The sequence below is a fragment of the Natator depressus genome, chromosome 2, assembly GCF_965152275.1.
Source record: "Natator depressus isolate rNatDep1 chromosome 2, rNatDep2.hap1, whole genome shotgun sequence".
NCBI lineage: Eukaryota > Metazoa > Chordata > Testudines > Cheloniidae > Natator > Natator depressus.
Genome location: NC_134235.1, coordinates 189,284,867 through 189,294,387, shown reverse-complemented (window position 1 = coordinate 189,294,387; position 9,521 = coordinate 189,284,867). Strand labels below are relative to the sequence as shown.

At 41.5% G+C, this 9,521-nt stretch overlaps 1 long non-coding RNA gene across 1 annotated transcript in view; it reads right to left on the bottom strand.

Moving 5' to 3' along the window:
• Positions 1-5,000: 5,000 nt before the first annotated feature.
• The window catches only part of LOC141981668 (uncharacterized), a 192,741-nt gene continuing 188,220 nt past the window's right edge, over positions 5,001-9,521 (bottom strand). The window contains exon 6 of the long non-coding RNA XR_012637873.1: positions 5,001-5,499. This is a non-coding gene — a long non-coding RNA (uncharacterized LOC141981668). The remainder of the gene's footprint in view (positions 5,500-9,521) is intronic.

Sequence of the window (9,521 nt, the reverse complement as noted above, 5' to 3'; positions counted from 1 at the left end):
GGGCTTAGAAACCATTGCAGTGTCCCTGTTGGCCCAGCAGAGAGAGGGGATCCCCCTCTTCAGAAACAGCAGTTCCCTGCTCCCTTCCTTGCTGTCTGGTTAAGATTTATTTTGCTTAGCTAGGCACAGTGGTTCTCCGCCTCAGCTACTTCTCAAGCCCACTTGAGTCCCATTTCATCCAATGAAGCATCAACTGTCCTATCCGAACAGCCATGGAACTGTGAACTCCAGCATTCCATCTAGCCATGGTAAAATGGGGCTGCACTAAGAAAAGGGGATTTAATTCCCCTGTTAAAATTTCTTCTGCTCTTTCTACTAATTTGGCTCCAGGAAGAAATTACATAATGGATAAGCCAATTAGCAGAATTTTGTAACAGGGATTTAATTTAAAATCCAGTGAAGTCAAAGGGCAAGGATTTTTGGCTCTTTTAAGGCAAGAGAGTAGTGTATATGAACCTCTCAAACAGATGGATCCAAAAATGGGTACTCAAAATTTCAGAAACATAGGAAGCATTCAGGAGATTTTCATCAGAAATTATGTATTCCAGTGTTTCTCAGCGACCTGTGCCTGTCCCTGAGATTTCCCTGACACAGTGTAGGAAGGCAGCAAACCGGTCCCTGGTATCAAAAAGGCTGAGAAACACTGATTATAGACTATAGGAGGAAGTCTGAATTATTGAAGATTGAATTGCTTCTTGTGCAAACTGTGAACCCCAGCTCTCAATGGAAGAAAAGAGTTCCTAGAGGATTGTCTAACAATAAAAAATTATTATAGCTATAGGTTTCAGAGTAGCAGCCATGTTAGTCTGTATTTGCAAAAAGAAAAGGAGTACTTGTGGCACCTTAGAGACTAACAAATTTATTGGAGCATAAGCTTTTGTGAGCTATAGCTCACCCGATGAAGTGAGCTGTAGCTCACGAAAGCTTATGCTCAAATAAATTTGTTAGTCTCTAAGGTGCCACAAGTACTCCTTATTATAGCTACAGATGGTCTCAGTTTACAAAAGAGCAGCTGAACCAGACATCTTTAGTATATAGTTTTATTAAATACAAATCAAATAAAAATCAAAGACACTTGCAAATACATGTACAAGCCTAATGCTATTCCATAGATTACAAGGACCAATTGGGAGCTATACAAGAAAAGAATATCCAATAATATTATAGAGAACTTGACATTAGTGGACCCTTGCTAATTCACACTAACAAGTGGATTGGAAATTACTAGATTTTATAATTTAGCAAATAAGCAAACAAATAGTAAAAAAGGCAAGAATAATGCATCATACAATGTACATTTTTCAACAGTTTGATAAAAAAGTTTGATTTTGTTTGTAATACTTCAGAGTATACTAGTAAACAGATAAATAAGTTTAGAGCGGCTATGTGATGAAGTAGGTACACTGTGGGGATAGAAGGCCAGGAACTACTGAGTTCTAATCATGCCTCTTCTTCTGACTTGGCATGTGACCTGAGTAAGTCTCATGATTTCCTTTGTTTCAGTTTCCCCATCTGGAAAGTGGGGTTTATATTGTCTTACCACACAAGGATACTATGAGGATTAAACAGACCAAGTTTACAGAATCTTTTGAAAATGTGAATGTGAATGATTAAATGCGAATGATTAAATGTTCCACAGGATAGTTTGTAAAAGCAATGGATCTTTTTAATGAGAGTCCTCATTTCAGCACTTTTGTTTTAAATTCTTGCTAAGAAGTGGAGAGAGCGTGCTGCTTTTTTGTGTAAGAGAGAAAATTACGTGGTGTCCTGAATAGCAAAATCTAGCAAAGCTCAACAATAATACTTAGAAAATATTGGATATATTCTTCTAGTTGTAGATATGGTCAAGTCTTTTTCACTAGCATTAATTGGAATTTCTTACATAAAGTATTACTGATTTGGTTTTTGCTTCTATAAAATTAAATTAAAAAATAGATACCCATTATGTATATTGATCTGAGGGTAGCACTTAATGTAAATGATACATCATCAATGCTGCCTTTCCTTTAGAACCGAGACAAAGTAGGGAAGCCTTCTAAACTGTCTCCTGTTTGTTCCCACAGCAGAGACACTGAAAATAACAGAAAGGAGTGACCAAAGTCAGAAAGCACAAAATTTAGTTTTTGCTCGTGAACTATTTTTGTCAGTGATCCCTCATTCATTCTTGGTGGTAAGCATTCTGACCCAATATAAATGTCAGGTTTAAAGTGTCAGTCAAAAACTGAAGGATTGTAAGTTAATCTAAATAAAAAACCCCTCCTGTCCACTTAACTTCTGATAAAATGGATCCATAAACACCTAAATTACATAGGGACATATAGCATACACAGACCTCAGGTCATTAGCTAAAAATCTATATGTTATATGTACCATTAAGCAAAATATTATAAAAATCAGTAAAATGAGTTTGATAAAAATGACCCCAATCTCAAAGAGTAGAGACTTACAAAAAAAGTCTGTAGAGATTTTATCTAGAGAAGGTAAAGGGGAAAACCTAAGATTTATTTCCAGAAGTAAAAAGATAATACTGTTGACCAATCAGAAAAAAAATATGTTTGCTAGCATAACTGAGATACACTGAGGAGTGTCTAAGAGTAGATAGAGGGGAGAAAGAGATATCTGGGCAAATGACTATTTGTGTAAGAACAGCAGGCCTATGCAGCTACCTAGCCACTTACACAAGCCCCATAGAATGCCTAGTTCTATTCTATTTTATTCTATTCAATATAGGCTTTTTATACAATGCTCATCACCACAGTATCTGAGTACTTTCTAGTAGTGCAGTAAGCAACATGATTAACATGTATCCTGTTTTTGTTCTCTCAACCTCGCCGCAGGAGGAGAAATGCGTGCACCCAGTAATGTCACTCAAGTTACTAGTGTGGAAAAAGTGTAATACTTACAGGTCTGCATGTCCAACAGTGATGAATTTTATTAACCACCTGTGGAAGAAAACAGAGTCTTCATGCTGAGTTTGTCAGCAACAAGTCAGAGACAATTTATTCATGCAATTGCCGGAAAGACAGAGTGTCTGTCCTTAGGCAAATCTTCAAAGTACACACAATATAAAGCATTATTTATACCCTTTTGTTACATATAGATGTGTCCTGTTTATACATTTTTCTTCCCATTATCTTAGTCAACATTGCATTCCATTCTTATCTTAAAGCAAGATCCCCTGTAGTTTTCCCATTCACCTTGCACAAACCCCGCTTCTACAAATTTCACATTATTAGGGTTAAGGTTGGCCCTTTTCTTGCTCTCTTAACCAAACTAAAATAACTGCACACAAATCCTCTTTTCCCTTTCACACTTCCACAATCCCCCCTTTTGTGCTTTCAGCACAACTATTCTTCTTAAACCTCCATTTTCATCAAACCTTATATTTCTGACTCCAAATCAAATGGATTAGCCCCATAAGCTTTGGTTGGATGTAATGATAATGCATAGTTAGTATGGACATGAAAGGTATTTTTGTTATTACATTTTTTACAGCAACAATAACATATTTCTAAACTACACAAAAGTAATAAAAGCATTAACATTTCCATTGTAATAATACGATGAGGTTGTTTTGTAACCTTAGTTACATAACACAATACATCATAATTAGTACATAAAGTAGACACTCTATAGGCTGTATGGAAAGCATATTTTTTAAATTTGATATATATTTTGAAGCACATGGATTTGACCTTGCAATTCAGAGATTTTCTGAACCTCTGGTAGGAGGGAGAGTAGGTTTTGGAATTGGTCGGGTATTAAGGTGATCCAATTAAAAGGTACATGAAACCTAAGGTCTAATTGTAGGACTATTCACAGGTCAATAAATAATATGATTTCCTCCAGGAGTGGTAAGATTAAAATGTATGTCCCACAAGGTGGTGGTCTTAACATTTACACAGCTATCATTTGCTTGGAAAAGCAGGTGTTCTGTCAGGGTAGTTCCTTGTTCCATACCTTTCCAATAGATGTTGTCATAAGCAGTGACAGCTTCTCCTAGCTTCAGCTTTTGTACCCACTGAAGCTGCAGGGCTTTAAAGGCCAAAATGTCCATTGGCTTCCTATCCCTATCCAAACATCAGGTGTTATTCCAGGAGCACTGACTATGAATCGGCTAGGCATACCAGGTGGTTTAATTTCCCAAATATCACTGTGAATTATCCAGTCCCACATGCATCCTCCCCACGGACCCAGCAGGATTCGGTATGTGGGAGCCTCCAACTGGCCCATATGCTTAGAAAGAGCACTGTGAGCGTCTGCACTTCCACCCTGAAAATCTCCAAGTATGTCTCCATGGCCACAGATCAGATGACATTCCTGAAGCACTAGTAAGGGCAGTGGGCCAAGCCTGATTCTCAAGATCACTCTGAATGGCCATGAGCTGATCATTCAGAAAATCCTGAATTTCTGAACATGCCAGATCCCACTGCAATTCCTTTCCTGCCTCAGTGTTATTCAGTGTTATACCATCTCTCAACAGCTTCTGGGTCATTGAACTCAGGGCAGAAATAACGTGTAATTCACCAACCCCAGCCTGTACCTGGGTGAACTGTGCTCCAATAATAAGACCAGTGGCCTTTTCCAGTTGCCCTAATTTCTCATCATGTTGTTGGCCTTTGTAAATGTTCCAAATTGCTGTTGCACTATTGGCACCATCCCATAGGGATCACTGAGGTGTAAAGGCCTTGGCCATTGGGTTTCATCAGAGTATATGGTATTGTCTGTATTTGGATGTATTACAGGGGTGGTAGTGAGGATAATGGCGGGGACAGTGGTCGTGGCAGCAAGGCACCTTTTGGTATTCGTCATCTGAAAGCCAATTAGGGAGGGCTATACATGCTGAAGGTACTTTACCAAAAGCACAGAGCCCAGTCCCCGGAATAAACCCAAACCACCACTCAATACCACAGTCCCAAGCGCGGTCCCCACAAATTCCTCCCTGCCGGGTTAGGATACTCCATCTCTTCCACCAGGGCCAATTCTGAATGTCTTTTGTAGTCAAGAATCCCTGGACTTTGGCAGTTGCAGCGGAACGAACATAACAACTTCTTTTTTCCTGGAACAGTCATGGTTCAGCATCATACAGGGGAGAGGTTACTAGCATGTCACCCTGTAATAACTGCGTTCCTCCAGCAGATGGTGAATGTATGGTGATTCTGTTAGTGGACAAGGGAGAGGTTACCAGCACTTCACCTTGTCCTTTTCTCCTGCTGTCCAGAAGGAGGAAAAGTAGTACCATAAGGAGGGACAGTCTAATCAGCAGTCGGAGGGTCATCCTGAGGTGGAAGGGCCTTCTTGCAGTGAGATGCATGAGTCCAGGCAGTTAGTTAGTCCTTGGCACTTCACTGTGATGTTGGTAGTTAGCAGAACTTGGTAACGGCCTTTCCAGTGCAGAGCCAGAGCAGTCTTTCGCTGATGGACCTTTATGTAGACCCAGTCTCCGGGTTCTAATGAATGACAGGGTTGCTCAGGATCCTTGAATAGTGCTTCTTTCACCTGTGAATAAAGAGACCGAACACATTTCATCAGTGCCTGGCAGTAATTGAGCATTGTGTCATACATCAGATGAATGTCCATCTGGGCTAGGGCCAGTGGAGGTGCTGCCGGAAGTCGCCTCGGGCACTTTGTCAGGATCTTCTGTGGGCTAAGTCCAGTTTTTCGGTTGGGGGTGACCCTCATACTTATCAATGTTAATGGAAGGGCATCTGGCCATTTCAAGTTTGTTTCTGCACAAATCTTAGCCAGTTTATTCTTCAGGATCCCGTTCTGACATTCCACTGTCCCGGCAGACAGCGGGTGGTGGGGACAGTGGAGGTTGTGTTGGATCTGCAAAGCTGCACATAACTCCTTTACAATCTGTCCAGTAAAATGAGTACCATGATCACTGTTGATACTCACAGGTATGCCAAAGCTTGGAATGAAATCCTTAAGCAAAATTTTCAAAACAGGCTTGGCGTCTGCCCTTCTGCAGGGGAAGGCTTCAATCCAGCTTGAAAAAACATCAACGAATACTAACACAACATACTCATAGTTACAACATTTAGACATTTGAATAAAATCAATCTGAATATTTACAAAAGGTCCCTAAGGGGTGTGCTGCTTTTTTTTTTTTTAAGCTTTAACTGCGTTTCCAATATTATGTAACTGGCAGTATTATTCCAATATTATATTGCTGACCCTCCTCCCTCAGTGAGTCTCCAGGGAAGGCAGATAAGCACTGTACGTAGCCAACACTGTTGCAAGCATTGCAAAGCATTTTGGGGAGGGTCAAAGGTGTGTGAGTGGAAAGTGGAAGTTTCCTTTGCAGATACGAGAGGCCAAGGGGGGAAGAGAAGAAGAAGAAAAGAGCAGAGAATGAATGAATTCAACACTGCAGCTAGCAAGCTCTGTCCGAAGATAAGATGCTGGCTGCCGCCCAAGGACACTGCTCACAGCCGAGATTTGGCTGACAGCCGAGAAAGACGAGGGCTTGAATGTGACCGAAAGAAATCCAGCTGCACAGGCCTGCAAAATAGCAAGGCCAGCAGGAAGGAGAACAGCAGATCTAAGACTACCAAAGATGGAAAACACAAACTACCAGGCAAATTAAAATTAGGTACATACCAGTCTCGTACCAGTCTCATTAACTGCAGCAGTCATCCCCCCTTTGCTCACGTGTGCCATCCAGTGGTGCACGCGAGCAAATAGGGCAAGAGCACCTGAGGCGCAACCAGGCGGCCGTCCAGAGAGTGCCAAAGGTGATCAGGGTGTAAAGTGCACCCAGCAGCACTCCAAGAACATTCTCAGCTTTTGCACAGCCTCTGTCACGTATATTAAAACCTTAGTATTTCCTGATAGTATCCAAAACACTTTGTATTCCAAGCTGGATAAAGCAAGTATCTGCATTTAGCTCTAACCCTTCCATTTGGTTTTGAACTAGGCTGTCCTGTAGAAAATTAAACAACAATTCTAGCCACAAGACAAAACACCACAAGGACATAGAACACAGAACACAATTTCTATTGTGCCAGTAAAGCATGGTTTGTTGGATTGCTCTTTAGCTGGCATTAGCTTTCTCTAATTTTCTGAAAGACAAAAACATTTTTCTACCCCTTCTGGGGCAATTGGTCATTGTTTAGAATATTTCTTTCTTATACAAATACCCTTGCTGATTGCAGGCAAAACAGAGGAATTACCCCCATATTTTTCTGTGTTTCTTTCATAGGCAGGCTAGGTTTCAGTGGCTTCTACCTTTATCAGTTAGGTAATTTGCATTAACACAGATGCTTTCTGGTTTGCTTTGGATCCAGAGCCATTCATAGGTTAACAACTTTTACTTAAAAGGGACACAATTAACATTTACCAGAGATTTGATTGCCTGTTACCTTTAACTCCTGTTTTCAAAACACACAGTAATCCGAAAAGGAAAACACCACCTATTGTAGCCCCTTGGAGTCTAATAGGATTTTAATTAAGTAGCATTGCATATTTGCATTTTCCTCACCCCTTTTACAATATACACTACACGTGTTCTTTTCCTTGACATTCCTTTCATATATTTTGGGTGGTTAAATTCCAATAGACACCCCGACTAAAATGTTCATAGCCAACTAATTTCAGTAAAATCTCTTTGCCTGGATTTATTTAGACGTTTCTTTGGGAAAAGGGCCCATTTTTCCTTCAGAATGGCTGCAAAGAAACCAAGAATTCTTTTTCTTTAGCATTTTTACAAAATTCAACTTATAACTCTATAGTTGCTGGAGGGAATTAATTTCTCACTTTCTTTCCTTAAATCACTTGCTTATTTTCCCAACGACACCCCAATCAACTCTAATTTTACCATTCCAATTATTGTTCCAAATTATTGAAATTTCCCATGCCTGTGATTACTTAATCCTTTCCTTCCACTATGCCCTCAGAGTTTCCAACCTGTTTTCCAATCTCTCTATCTGTTGCCTGCCTGCTTGCCTGGGCCTGATCCTCCTTTTCTCGTTGAACCGTTTCTTTCCATGGGCACAGGCTTTGTTCCACTACCAATTTAGCAAGGAGGGTGGGCTTTTCAACTAGTCCCCACCCCTCCTGGTCTTGTCCTCAAACATTCTCACTCACAAGGCTACCTGAGTCCTCCGCCATGAGGCTTGCCATCTGGACAGAAGGCATGGCCAATTGGCATTTTAACTGTTCAGTTTTCTCTAGCGGTCAGATACACATCTCTTCCCTTTTCCCCAACTCCTCTTATTGCCCAGTCCTGCTACGACTGGGGGTAGACCCACCTGCAACCTTTTTTCAAACTCACAAACATGCTGCTACGGCTGGCCAGGCCCGGGGGTAGGAGAGACAGAGAGAGAGAGAGGTGGATCTGGGAGATTATCCTGTGCACAGGTTGTCCAGAGGTACACTGCAATAAAAAAAGTCTCCAACTTGCTTCCACTCTTCAGAGGGTTTTTTGCCCTGGGGTCTCTTGGGGCATTCCTTTCAGAGACCTTTGCTCAGTATTCTAGTCCAGGCCGGCTGCCTGTGGCTCCTTCAGCGTCCCCAAACCACACCTGTTCCAGGGTTGCAAAGGCAGACTGTTGGGTCTCACTGGGCCGCCAACCTTTGCAAATGTAATCTCAGTCCTGCAACTTGTGTTGCCTTTGTTTTGCCTCTGTCTATATTTTTCACAGCCAGCTGGGGCTGAAAGCAGTTTTTTGTTGTTGTTGTTTTTTGTACTTGGCATAGTCTGTGTTGATTCTTGACCTTGAACGCAGAGCAGCTTTCTCTTTATCTCTAGGCCAAGCTGACTTTTCAAATTAACCCATTCCTTTCCCTCCTCACTTTCAGCCTTAACTAATTGGGGATATAAAGGAGCCAGGGGAGTTGATGCAGTAGTTCAGGTAGGGAGGCATCCGGATGCTTTATGTTATGTTTTTTTAAATCCTGCACTTGAATTTTTAATTTTGCCTGGGAGTCCTTCAGACTCCACACTCGAGACTCATAGAGTCTCTTTGTGGCTTCATCTGAGATGTATGATTTTATCTAGATCAAAGGTACCTTCTAGTGGGAACTGTTTAGATGGATTATCACCCGTGTAAAAATTTAAATTCTCTAAATACCTGCAGGTCCTAGGACCATAATGTATGTACATGTAGTATGCAGGGGTGCCCTTCGGTGGTGTAGGGGTATTAGACTGTCCCCCACCCATTTTCCAATCACACAGGAGTGTCCTGTCCACTGAGTCAGTGGCTCATAAGCTAAAGAAGGGTTTCACACACTCCGGGGAAAGGTGCCCTGTCCGCTGAGTCAGCGGCTCATAAGTAAGGGAAAGTTCCTATCCACTGGGTCACAAGGTTAGGCTGACCCCCCTTGCTTTCAGAACTCCCACATGGGGTAGCCTTGGTGCGGTTGGAGTCAGCTTAAGCCTTAGACCTGGTCAGCGGCTTAAACCCCCCCTTCATTCACTCATACTCACTCTCATTCATTTCCCATACCTAGATGCATCTCATTTACAATAACCTTTAATTCCCAAAGTCCAGACTTAATACAACCTTTCCCTTGTT